Consider the following 13,056-nt stretch of genomic DNA (forward strand, 5'->3'; position numbering starts at 1 on the left):
TAAGAATGTTATGGGGCCTAAAATTATCTGAAATTTAAATTTGTAAATATGCCACTGCCAGAAATTTGTAGAATTTTAGAATTTGCTTATACCATCAATTCATGTAAAATGAAGTATTTACATCCAGTACACTGTTGCACTATTTGGACATAGAAGAAATTACCACTTCCCCTACTCAAAAACATTGTTCTCATTCCCCACAGATTCTTCAGTTTAATAATTCTAGCTGTAAATTGAAATGCCTGTGTGGAAATGCACTGCAACAAAAAAGAAGCATGTAAAACAAATAACTTACCAGTAAGCAAAAAGGTGTCTATTTAAATATATATATATATATAGTGGGGGGGGGGTTGCATTTTGGAAAAGTGTGTTGCATCTTCCTTCCCTCTCCATTTCACGAAAGTCTGTGCTTTACAGTGATTGAAATAAATATTAGTACTGAACATTTAAATCTAGGACAGTGTTCTATTTTGCTTCATAGGTTAATGTACTGATTAAAATGTTCTGGTTATCTACATCTCGTTATTTCAAATCCTTCCTTTAAAAAGAAAGGGGACCAATGATGTACTCTAATGTACTCATGTCTTGTAGACAAAAATCATGCTACATTTGCCTCAGAGATCGGAAACATGTTGCCTGTGCGTGTGTGTTTGTGCACACGCGTGTGCAAAATCATGGTGCTCTATTTTACAGAATGCTGCTTTTGTAAATGCTTTCACCTATTTCCCCATTAGTAAAATGAGTTTACAACTGAAATGCGAAATTTTGATCAGGTCTGCAAATGATTAATAGGAGAAAAAAACAACCCACACCAAATCCTGGTTAACCTTAGAGACTGAAATCAAGAGTCTCTGCAGTCTGGATATCCCTTCTGTAGAGATGCAGTAGTGAACAGGCTTCTCCCCTTCCTCTCCGCTCCACCAACACGCATTCCCCCCCCCCCCGCCCGCTTTCTCCAATGATAGTGATAGAACTTGACAGTCCTTGTCCTTGAAGGTTTCTCCCATAAGTGGCATATTCCTGGTAGTTTGCCATCTTCCGTTTTTGTCATTATCCCAAGGGAAGCATTAAAACCACAAACAACAACATGGTGGTTCAGTCCATTTTCTTTGCAAGAAAAAGCCTTCCTTTCCGTGCCACCGTTGCTGTTTGCCCTCCTCCTCCGGCTGTCTGCGACGGCAAGCCATAAACATTCCCTGGGCTTTGCTCTCTCCTTCAGCAAGATGCTCGCTCGGAAATATCCGCTCCTTCCCCCCACCTGCTCGGTCTGGATGGTACAGTCTGCAGAGGGACTCCTGTAATGTAGCTCAGTTTGTCAATCCCTTACAGATGCCGAACAGTGATTACTCCGCTGTATAATTGAAATAATTTTGGATTTGTGATGATAGCTTAACCAAGTAAGTAGCAGCTTCCCAATCATACTAGCTAATTTTTTTCTTCCTTTCAAGGAGGCATTCCCCTTTCTATTTTGAGATTGTTTATTTGGCAATTTGCATCCCGACCCGCGGAGGCAGAAGCTGTTGGGGGGGGGGGGAATGGTGTGCAGATTTGGAGGACTGAGTGATGATTTTAGTTCATGTCCTTGTGTCTCTGGAAAGGTAATGCAACTTCTACATAAAATATTATAATGGGGGGGGGACTACACTGCATAAAGCGACTACTGCAGTGAGAGGCAAACGATGTGACAGTACTTGCAGTTTCTTTTTAAAAGTCTAAACAGTAATGATTTTGTATAAGCCAGTTTTTAAACAAAGTCTGAGGGAAATGTGTGTGTGATATTCTTTCTGTTGCTGTTGGTGAAAAACAGATTGGGGCTTGTTTGATTTACAGTGTAGAAGATTTGCCAGACAGAGCTTTTCAACTATAACTTTAAACAGCATTGTATAAAGACTTGTATGTATTTTAACAGGGTGTAAGACTGAAATGACTTTATTATGCATTTGCTGTATAGTTTCAAACTCAGGGTAATGTTGACCTACACAATTATTCCATCTTTGCGAGTTAGAATGTACTGCTGTGCATAAAGCCGGGAGATTTTCTTATCTTTTAAATAAGTGGGACATCACATTTCTTGAATAAAACTATTTCCCTTGATACTATAATTAGTTCAGAATATTCAAAATAACCTGACAGTTCTCAAGTCAAAAGCGCTCATAAATGGTGCATGGTAAATCTTTGCCTGTTTCAGGCACAGTTATTGATTTAACAAACATCACTGGAACGCAGGAGGCTTTTCCCCATTATGTAAAGAGAGATCCTAGTCATCTGATCTCTAGTTTAAGATGAGGCACATCATCTGTCTGATTTGTACCAGGCAGCAGTCAGTCCATCTCTTTGGAGACTTTGATTTATGTCCTATGCAAAGTTAGCCAGTTGTGTTACACTGCACATTGTCACCTTTGACTTAATGAGATGGTTCTTTTAGGTGGTCCTGGAACCATTGAGTAGCTAGCAGCTAATGCTTTCACCTTCTAAAAGATAGAAAATGAAGCTTGTCTTTAAAAACAATTTTTAAAAATCCCGGGGGTGGGGGTGGGAAGCAGTGTTTGCAATAACACTGCATTCCTTCATGCATAGCAAGCACATGTATAAATTAAAAGACTGTAGGACAGCTGAAGCTTATATTCATTTGACCTTTTGATTACATGCCCTTACTTATGATATTAAATGCTAAAGTCAGCATTATAGTGATTAGGGTGCTGAAAGATACCGGGGATACTTGTATACAGGCAAACTGCCTTTCCTTCCAGAAGGGATGTGTATAATAATGAATAAGTGCAGGAAGAGAGAGACTGTGCATAATCTAAGAATGGCTCATCCTGTCTGTAACAAACAGAGAGTTTATAGCTCTGCTTTGAAATATACACATTTTTCTGTTGCTGGTGGTTTCCGGGGCCAGTGTTTCATTTGGGAAAGGTCACCCATAAGCATGATTATTAGCTCTCCTACTTTGCCTGTAAATAACTAGTCGACTTGGGTTTCCAGCAGGTATTTGGTCACATTTGACTTTCACTTTGTTCACCTGCCTTTCAGTTTGTTCTGAATGGCTACCTGCAAAGAGAGTGTTGCATATTTGCCCTGAAGTGCTGGTAAAAATGAGCAGGGTTTGCAAATAGCACAAGAACCTGGGGGTTCATGGGAGGTTATTCATAGTAATGCAGCATCATTATATTTTCTTTGTGCCTGTATTCCTGTGGAGAATTGATTTTGACCAGCACATCACAGTTAAATATACTTACATTTCCACAGGAGAAATGCTCAGTCCTCCCCATCCCACCTTCAAAAATGAAGAGGAAAAGGAGGTTGGCATCTTCTGTAGTTGATGCACATATAAAAAGGCTCCATGTGTTCATATTGATGCAGTATTTGAGGGTGGCTTTATTTCCCCCTCCACTAGAACTGTAGCATAGGAAAGCATGAAATAAGATGAAAGAGACTGTGCTTTTTGGAACACTTGCAGGAAAACGATTTTAGAAGAACATTCATCTTACAATTCAATATGTATCTAGCAAACCATTCGGAAATTTTATTTCTGAACGCCCCCAGTTACCTGCTAAATACTGCTGAAGACCGCCGTATGTGCTTTGACACTGTTCATCTAAATTGTGCTAGGATTTATTTCTCTCTCTCAAAAATAAAAAAAACCCTCTTTAGTCATGCTCACCTCTTTTGCCAGGTCCTTTTCCAAAAGCTGATAAAGCATTTCCCTCATTTCTGCCAGATTTGTCCTTATAATTGCACATGGCTCTTTTGTCTAGGTAGAGCTATAATTATTTCAAATTCTGATGGGACATTATTAAGAAGACATGACCTTGTAAGTACAAGCCAACCTTGTTGGCTTATTACACTGCAGTAAAACTCTAGGACCTGATATTTATGCATTTCGTTTAATTGGATAGCGATACATGTTACCAGATCTGAAATACATTTGCCCATGCCTAGCCTTTTAACAGTGCTCAGAGACAAGATGACAACTGACAGTGGTACCTTGCAGTGAAAGTTGCATAATCTCCTCTTTTATCTTCAACTGGCAAGAAATGCCTTCTTAGGCAATGGACCTATGCTTCTCAGATTTCCTTTTAAGAATAGGCAAACATGTTAATTGCCACTGTATCTATGCCAAGACACCGAAAAGAAAAAGACTTGTTACTAAATTCATTTTAAATAAAAACTTGGGAAAACTTCAGAAAACCAAGCTTGCAGTCTTGTGCAAGTCTACTTCTGAGTAAATCTTATTGAACACACCGGGGCTTCTTTCTGAGTAAATAGTTAAGGATTGGTTTGTATGGTTGCAATCCTATGACTATTAAATAAAAGCAAGTACGGTAATGCTGTAATTCTTCTAGATCCTTTGCAAATTTATGCTTAACTTTACATAGTCATAGAGAGCATATTTTGAGATTGTAATAGATTTCTTTCCTCTCTCTTTTTTAGAACACACTTGCAACCCAGTCCAACACATGCAATGTTTAATTTGGAATCTCGAGTTCATAAATATTTGCATAACGTTGCTCGCTTACTGTAGATTGAAAACCTACCTTTTAGGTTTCAATAGCTTAAAAGTGGGGTGTCAGCATTCCTGATACTATAATGGTGTGCTGGTGATGAATGCAAGGCTGCATGATGTGTGAGGTCTTCATTTGGTAGCATAGTGGCTAAGAAACTGAGATGGGGAAGAGTCTTTGGTTCTAGTCTCACTTCTGCTGTGAATTCACTAGGTGGCCTTAGCAAGCCACTGTTCTCTCAGCCTCTCCCTTTTTTGCAATTTGGGAATGATAATACTTAACCTTCTCTACAGGACTGTTGTAAAGATTACTAAGAGAGTATTTTAAAAAGCATTTTGGGTATCTGAAATTTCTATTCGCTAATTATTACCGCATCTGTTGCTGAGGTTCTTTTTTTATAATGTAATCAATTGGAAAGACCTTAGCAGCGCAACCTAAGATATAATATACATGCCACATTTTTATTTGCAATACTTATTGTAAAATCAAGTCACTTTTTCATTATTCAGATGGAATTCTATATATGTTCTATGTATAATTGATTTGTGCCCAGAACTTAAGAAAGAATATTGTGCTTTTCACATTTGCTGTTTAATCTTAAGAAAGCCTGGTACAACGTTAAGTTGTACTCCATAGCATATAGGAAGGGAAATATTCTGTGGATGCAGTGGGGTAATCATTTTGTAGCCTTATTTAAAAAAATAAATTCCACATTCATGAGTTAAACCTTTAAACACTGGAGGAGAATGTGTTTTTTGCCTGAGGACCACATTCTTTCATAGAGAACCTACTGAGGCTGTATGCCAGTTAACCCCCCCCATATCCCCCCCTCTCACACATGCCTATTCAAACACATACACACACATACATGTACCCTCAGCCATCTACACCCTTGTCCATCCATGCCTAGCTCTAGTTCTGAACAATTCTTACCAGTTCGATTGTGAATTGTACTACAAACCATGCAAAAACAGAATATATTCTGAACAGTAGGCACAGCAAATCTCTTGCTTTACACATGCAGTCCATTGCTTTGCTTTTGCAAGGAAACAATTAATGCACAGGTGTCTATCGTGTTCTTCAGTGTGGGAATAAACCATGCTTGTTAAGCATTCTGCACTTACGTAATGGCATTTCAAAAAAAGCTGGTATGGTGCAGTGGCTCGAGTCTTGTATTTAGGCCACAGACACAGAAACAAATTCCTGCTCAGCCATCAAGCTCACTAACCACATTTGGATATTCTGTTAAACTATAATTTAGCGTGACAAAAATTAGCAATGTGCAAGTCTTGGGCTTGCACAACCCCTCCCTCCTCTGGGAGAGCCACACGGAGTTCAGAAGCCAACTGCGGCTTAACAAAACACACACACACACATGCCCCTGTGGTCAACGTTTTGTTTGAAACAAGCCACCCTGAAACCAATGAAACATATTGGGCCAGATTCAACTGAGTAGTTGCACTAGCAAGAGCCAGTGCAGGGACTTTACTGTCACAGTGGGATTTTCCCACTCCTCCCCTTGTGTCCCCAAACCAGTTTTAAAGGGGGAGTGGTCAGAAGGCTCTCTAGAACTGCATGGGGTGGGGAGAGAGGGGAGAGCAGAAATGCCTGTGGTCATAGAATGTTTGTCTTAGGATGATGTTGAATTGCAACCTTTGTGTCTGCTAGTTGACATGTATTCTAAAAATGTGGATAAACAATTAAATAATAAAGCACTGCAACGATGGGGAAATTTGACTGGCTCCTTTTCTGCAGAGGTGAGTATTTACCCTAGTTAGCATTTCCAAACTGCTTGAGCAAAGTTGTTTTGCATCAAGCATTTATACCTAACAACATCTGTAGTTCAGAAGGGGTAGATATAGGCTCTACATTCAGATTTTAAGTCCTTAGAATGTAAGAACAGCCCTGCCGGATCAGAACACGGTCCCATCTGGCCTGTATCCTCTTTCCAACAGTGGCTAGCCACCTGCTTCTGAACCCTCACAAGCGGCAACAATGCTCTTTATTGTTTGCCCCCCTGAACATTGCCTCTGAATAGGGACACTCCATTGAAGCCTACATTTTAGGATACTGTGGATAAAGGCCATCAATATCTTCCATTTAGTTGCCCATTTCAAGCTTTGTGACATCCACTCTTAGCTAGAATTGTACATAGTATTCCCAATGAGACTGCACCATTGGGTACTGTGAAACTGTCATCTGATTTTCAGTCCCTTTCTTAATAATATCTAAGAGGGAATTTGCCTTCCCCACTATGACACTTTTCATTGAACTGTCCACCCTGGAGCCAAGAGCTCTTCCAGTTTAGTCTTTCCTGGTTAGTCACATTCAGTTCAGGTCACACCAGTGGGGCGTGGTAGATGCAGCTGGATAGAACCTTGCCAGGTACTTTGCTCTGCATCTGGACAATTTAATGTTGCCTTTAAAAAGGATATTCAGCAACTGCTACCAGCCCTGCTACATGACTACCCATTCCAGGTACTGGCCCTATGTCAGTTTCATGCGGCTGCCCCTTGTCATCTACCACTGGTAGCCTTTTTAGGGGCCCTGGGTTGTACAGCTCTGGATTCAGACTCCAAGGTCCAACCTCAAGAGAGCCACTGGGACTCAGAGTGAAGCCCAGCAGCCTCACAAGCTGATGGGGTTTGGGGATGGACTTCTATGGCTAGCCACATTTGTTTAAAAAGGGTGGTGGCTTCACTCTTTTGCCTATGTGTCTGAAGTGAGAACTAAGCATGTAAATGCCCTTCCTCCCCTATCTGAGGCCAGCAGGGTGTGTGTGTGTGTGTGTGTGTGTGTGTGTGAGAGAGAGAGAGAGAGAGAGAGAGAGAGAGAGAGAGAGAATGAGAAGCCTAATTGGATTTTTCATCTGCTTTGACTTTGCCCCATGTGGGGGCAAATATGGCTGACAAAGGGGCCTCCCTGAAAGTATATACGAAATTAGTAATAATAATATTAATAATTTTATTATTTCTACCCCGCCTATCTGGTTGGGTTTCCTTAGCCACCCTGGGTGGCTTACAGTACGTATAAAAACATAGTAAATGCTCCCAGTCTGCCATTTTATTGCCCATTCACACTGTTTGGACAAGTCGTTGTGCAATCCCCCTCATTGTCACAGTCCTGAATAATTTGGTGTCATTTGCAAGCTTGGCTACCTCATTCATCCCCTTTATACCACAATGCAGTTTCTAACTCTAAACTGTAATGGTGTGATGCTGGGCATAGACAGAGGCACATAATTAATAATATTTATATGAGTTAAACCTAGCAGGGTCCAAGTCATGATCTGGTACTGTACCGGATTTTGGCAATCCACACTACTATTTGTGAAGTTCGTCTTTTTAGGAAGGGTACATGAGAAAATGTTGGCTTCACTCAGCACCTCACTGCATTTGGCATAGGCTCTGAAGCTAGAGACTTGCCATCTTCATTTTTAGAAAGTTCTTTTCCTGCACTATACAGAATTAGAAAGCTACTGTTTCCAGCAAGGGATTCCAATTTATTTAAAGATGCTCAATCCTCTAAAATGTCGGGAGGAAGCATTAACTTGTGGAACTACAAAAGTCAAACTTGGAAGCCACTGCTGTTGTCCTTACTTGAGAGGGCTTTCATTTCATACTGCATGTTTACTACATTTCTTTCCCCCACTAGAATTATAATGATTGATTCTGCGTGTTCTAAAAATATCCCTATTGATGGACTGATGGCAGCACACATTTTCAGTGCTTGAAGCTTTCACATTAGATTCTCAATGAAACAGAATGTTTTACATTCTGTCCTTTAAGTATTAGAATAAACGCTGCCAAAGGCAATCAAATATAGCTTACTATGCTGTGCACATAGCTTGTGTCTACACTAAATGTTTCCAATATAGCTGCATTCTGTTAAGACCAAATATTGCACATGCACTGTGCCTCTTTGTAACTGTTGTGCAGGTGACTGTAGATGATCTAACAAGGCAGAAAGGTGCTAAGAGATTAGTCAAAGAATTAGGAAGTCAGAATAAATACAGAATTGTAGGAAATGACATGTGGCATTCAATTTTTGTTAAAATGCATTAAAACATGAATGCAAACGTTTAACATAATACCAACCTGGCTCCCAATGAATGAATTGTATTAGTAGTAAGCTAAAGTTAGCCTTAAGTAACCAAGGGTTGGATTCAGACTTAAATTAACTGCACTTAGTTTCCATTAAAATCAATATGAGAAGAACCATTGATTTTAATGGGAACCAAGTGCAGTTAACTTTATGCTTCAGATGAAGAAAACACACTGACAGCCCAAGGAAGTGGTTCAAGGGTTCTTCTAGCTTGGTTAGCTCTAAGATTTTTTTGGAATGTAGGTTGACCATTGGCCCTCTGACTGTGACTCCCTTCATTGCACCCATCCCAACTACAGCATTGCCACAAAGAGTGGAGCTTGATTTCCACACTTCTGCTAGTCTGGTTTGTGTCTATAGGTTAAAAAGAATATGAAAAACTTGCTGCTGAGCTTTCTGCAGTGTTATACCCACAATGAAATCAGGGACCATATGACTTCACTAAAGGCTTCACTGGTGACCACACATGGTGTCCTAATGCAGTACCTAGTGGCACTGAAGCATGACTTTCTTACGCTCTTTTTAGGCATATCTCCACTGATGGGCTAAATTATTCAGTCTCGTGCTCCACTGCTCCCTCTAGGTAGCTTCCATTAGGAACTGAGGGATTGCCTTTGAGGCAGTTTCAGGAGCCTCCAGGATTATGTCCAATTTCCAGGCAGTGACACTCTTCCCACCAGCTGCCTACAGGCACCCTCCCATCAGAATGATTTCCTACCATGAATGGCAGAGGTAGAAGTACTACTGGAGAAAGTTAACTATGGTTCTCCTGCTGGCAGCACTAAAAAGTGTGAATTCCTGTTGGGCAAGTGAAACTCTTTGTGCTAACAGATACTGTCCAAAGTTTCTCCCTTTGCTCAGGTTTTGTGGCCCTTTTTTTGTGTTTCGTCTTAGTACTTAGTAATGCTCCAATGTTAGTTGTCCTGAAGATCCTTTTACATATACTGTTGCAGTAAATAAATGCTTCTTTGGTCTCTGAAATCTGTGCATGATCCAGACCAGGTAGTCTAACTATACTTCTGACATCTTGTCTACCAGCTCTGGCACAGATTCCCAGCAAAGTTTTAAAATGCTGCAAAGCTTATGATTTATTTTTGCCAACCTAGCAAGTGTCCTCTTGGCAAGGGAAAAGCAAGTTGTCCTAAGGCGTTCTATACAGATGGTGTATTTGCCTCTGCTCTGTGAATTCCAAAACTGTAGATTTTTTCTTAACATTAGATGCAGGAGAAGTATTTCCATTACAGCACAATTCTTAGATAGCCGATTGCAATTTGGGCCATGATGTTTGAGGACTACTGCTCTTAAAACATTGGTTCCTCCACCAGTTTTAATAATGAGCTTTGTGCCTCCCTCAATGTACCAAACAAATGTTCTAGTAACTTCACATTTGAGAGACACTGATTATTTACAACTTCAGATAGTGAAGGTTCATCAGCTGTACTGACCACAGAAGGAGAAGCATTGCCCTTTAAATTAAAAAAATAAAATAAAAGACTGGTGATGACAAATTTCAGCTGTTCTGCTTCTGTCCCCACATAATCCATATTATCAAACAATTCCAATAATGGAAATAATTTATTTCCCAGTAATATCTGAAAGAAGATGCTGTTGTTTTTGGAGGGGTGTGGCAATAGGTTCCTTTGAAGAGCCTACAAGGGAAACCTCTTTTCCCCATGTAGAACATTTAATATAGCTCCTTTCCCCCATCCCATCTTCTGATAAAGGCCCAAGGCTTCCTAGTACAGGCAAAGAGGAGGAGCAGGGCTGTCTTAAGCATATGTGACACCGGGGTGCAAAGATCTGCCCGGCACCCCCCCAGGTTGCCCAGTCTCAGCCGCGCAGGAAGGCAGAGCTGGCCGGCTGCCTTAGCGTCTCACTGGCTTGGTCGCCCCTGAACTCGCAGAGCTGCCCACAGCAGAGGAGCCCGCCACGGAGCTCTGACCGACGGGCGGGCTCTTCCCCGGACTCAACTCTCGGGTCCCGGACTCTTGTCCTGGCACCCCTGAGAGCCCGGCACCTGGGTGCCCCGCACCCCTAGAGCCTATGGGTAAGACGGCCCTGAGGAAGAGACAAGCTCTTTAGCTCTTCCTGGTCAGCTCACATCTAAGGCTTGTGCCTCTGGCACGATGCTCAGCTTTTAAAGTTACCAGGAAAGGAGGGAGCAGTCTCAATGCGCTTGACATTGAACACAGGCACAGACTCCTAGCAAGCTCCTCTCCAAGCATGGATTAGAAATTCAACATTCCTTTAATTTCAAAATGTAAACATAAGGAGAACAATGCGTTATAAACTGGGCACTCCGCTCCATACAGTCAGCATCCTTTCGTCTTTTCTTCATTCTGAACCTCCCAACAATCCATTTAATTGATGATCCTTAGCTCTAGAATTATTAGAGAAGGAACATACTTTTCTCTTAACTTCCCACGCCATTCACAATTTCATAAATCTCTGCAACATTTCCCTCCACAAGCAGTCTTTATCCTAATATAGTAATAATAATATATCCTAAGTGCTTTAGCATTTCCTTGCAGAAAAGGTGTTCTAAGCCCTTGAGATTTCTGGTTGCCATTTTCTGAGTCTTTCTGGGGTCATGGCATCATTTCTGAGATGGAATGACCAGCATTTTATTCCATGTGCATGGAGGCATTACACTTCCGTACCATTATCTTGTTTTCAGTCCCTTATTTTCAGTCCTTACAATCTAAAACTGATTTTAGGTTGCTGAAGTCTTGTGGTTTCGATGGCCAAACATGTTTAATTCTGGGTGTTCAATTTTTGGCCACTGGAAGAAAGCAGAATAATTGTTTGTCAATAATTGTTTTGTTTCATACTGAAAATTCTCTATTCGTCTGATTCATCAACGTCTGTATTTATCCAGTTACAGATAGGTAGCCGTGTTGGTATGCCATAGTAAAAAATAAATAAAAATAAAATCCTTCCAGGAGCACCTTAAAGACCAACTAAGTTAGTTCTTGGTATGAGCTTTTGTGTGCATGCACACTTCTTCAGACACTTCTGAAGTGTGCATGCACACGAAAGCTCATACCAAGAACTAACTTAGTTGGTCTTTAAGGTGCTACTGGAAGGAAATTTTTTTGTTTGTTTTGTATTTATCCAATTTTTATCATACCCAGGTTTATTAAATATATATATATTATGTAATGGTGTTATTTCCCTCCTACTGAGACATCACAATTTGTTGGCATTTGTTTACTATAAGTGAGGCATATTAAAACTATTGCTTTAAAAATAAATTTTGAAGAAACACTATACTATAATTCGTTTAGATTGCTGATCAAGTAAACAGTCATGATCAAGTGAATTTTCATCTCTGAATGCTTATGACTATCTTATTGAGTTAATAGTCTGTCTCTTGTTATCCTTTAGTTAGATAAATTAAACAATTCAATGATAATATCCTACAGTGGCTTTTTAGATTTGCTTTTAACGAGTCATAATGCATTCCAAAGCAAGGTTGCTAGAGAGTAGTAAATGTTATATTGGGATTATATCAGTCGTGTTAACAAATCATCTAAAGTTACCAGCCTACCTCTCACACATTTCTGCCTTAGTCCTTTGAGGTATCAAGGTGCAGCTAGTCACATAAAAGACCTGGGGTTAGTTTAATGCCCAGTGAATGGGGAGTCAAATTAGACTGGGAAAATAGGGTGATATTCAACTATGCTTTACTCAGAGTAGAGCCATTTAAATTTATACGCATGACTAAGGAGTCATCCATACTTCTGCTTGTCCCATGCCTAGAAAACACAGGTCTGAGCAATTTCCCCCTTGTCCCGCTCCTTTCCAAGGGAAAACCGTTCTTCAGTGCTAAATCACAGCAAACGTCAATCTGGAGAGAACCTAAATAGCTGTTTTCTTCGACTGAGTATGAAAGAGTGGCTTGGGGGAAAGCCAGCAGGACAAGAGGAAGTGTGAATGAGTCCAAAGCTTAGGCTCATTAATTTCAGAAGTTCCACTCTGAGTAAAGCAGGGCTGATATTTTATTTTAGTAATCTAGATTTTGGGTACTGTTGTTATTTTTGGGTTACCTTTGAAAGTGACTCAGAAACTACAATTAATCCAGAATGTGGCAGCTTGATTGGTTACTGGGAGTGGCCGCCGAGACCACATAACACCGGTCCTTGAAAGACCTACATTGACTCCCAGTACGTTTCCAAGCACAATTCAAAGTGTTGGTGCTGACCTTTAAAGTCCTAAATGGCCTCGGCCCAGTATACCTGAAGAAGCGTCTTCACCCCCATTGTTCAGCCCGGACACTGAGGTCCAGCGCCGAGGGCCTCCTGGCGGTTCCCTTGCTGTGAGAAGCCAAGTTACAGGGAACCAAGCAGAGGGCCTTCTTGGTAGTGGCGCCTGCCCTGTGGAACGCCCTCCCATCAGATGTCAAGGAAGTAAACAACTATCTGACTTTTAGAATGCATCTGAAGGC

General features: G+C 40.8%; 1 protein-coding gene and 1 long non-coding RNA gene across 16 annotated transcripts in view; one reads left to right on the forward strand and one right to left on the reverse strand.

Moving 5' to 3' along the window:
- LOC309364312 overlaps positions 1-13,056 on the reverse strand; it is a 768,778-nt gene that overhangs the window by 295,069 nt on the left and 460,653 nt on the right. The window lies entirely within an intron of this gene.
- The window catches only part of ATP2B2 (ATPase plasma membrane Ca2+ transporting 2), a 371,704-nt gene that overhangs the window by 170,576 nt on the left and 188,072 nt on the right, over positions 1-13,056 (forward strand). Inside the window, exon 1 of one of the 15 annotated variants that reach the window (XM_081901182.1) lies at positions 1,287-1,397. The exons of the other annotated variants lie outside the window; for them this stretch is intronic. The gene's annotated coding sequence lies outside the window, so the exon portion shown is untranslated. Of the gene's footprint in view, positions 1-1,286; positions 1,398-13,056 lie in introns of those variants that run through there. 15 annotated transcript variants of the gene reach the window in all.

Source organism: Podarcis melisellensis, assembly GCF_964234715.1.
Source record: "Podarcis melisellensis genome assembly, chromosome: 2".
NCBI lineage: Eukaryota > Metazoa > Chordata > Lepidosauria > Squamata > Lacertidae > Podarcis > Podarcis melisellensis.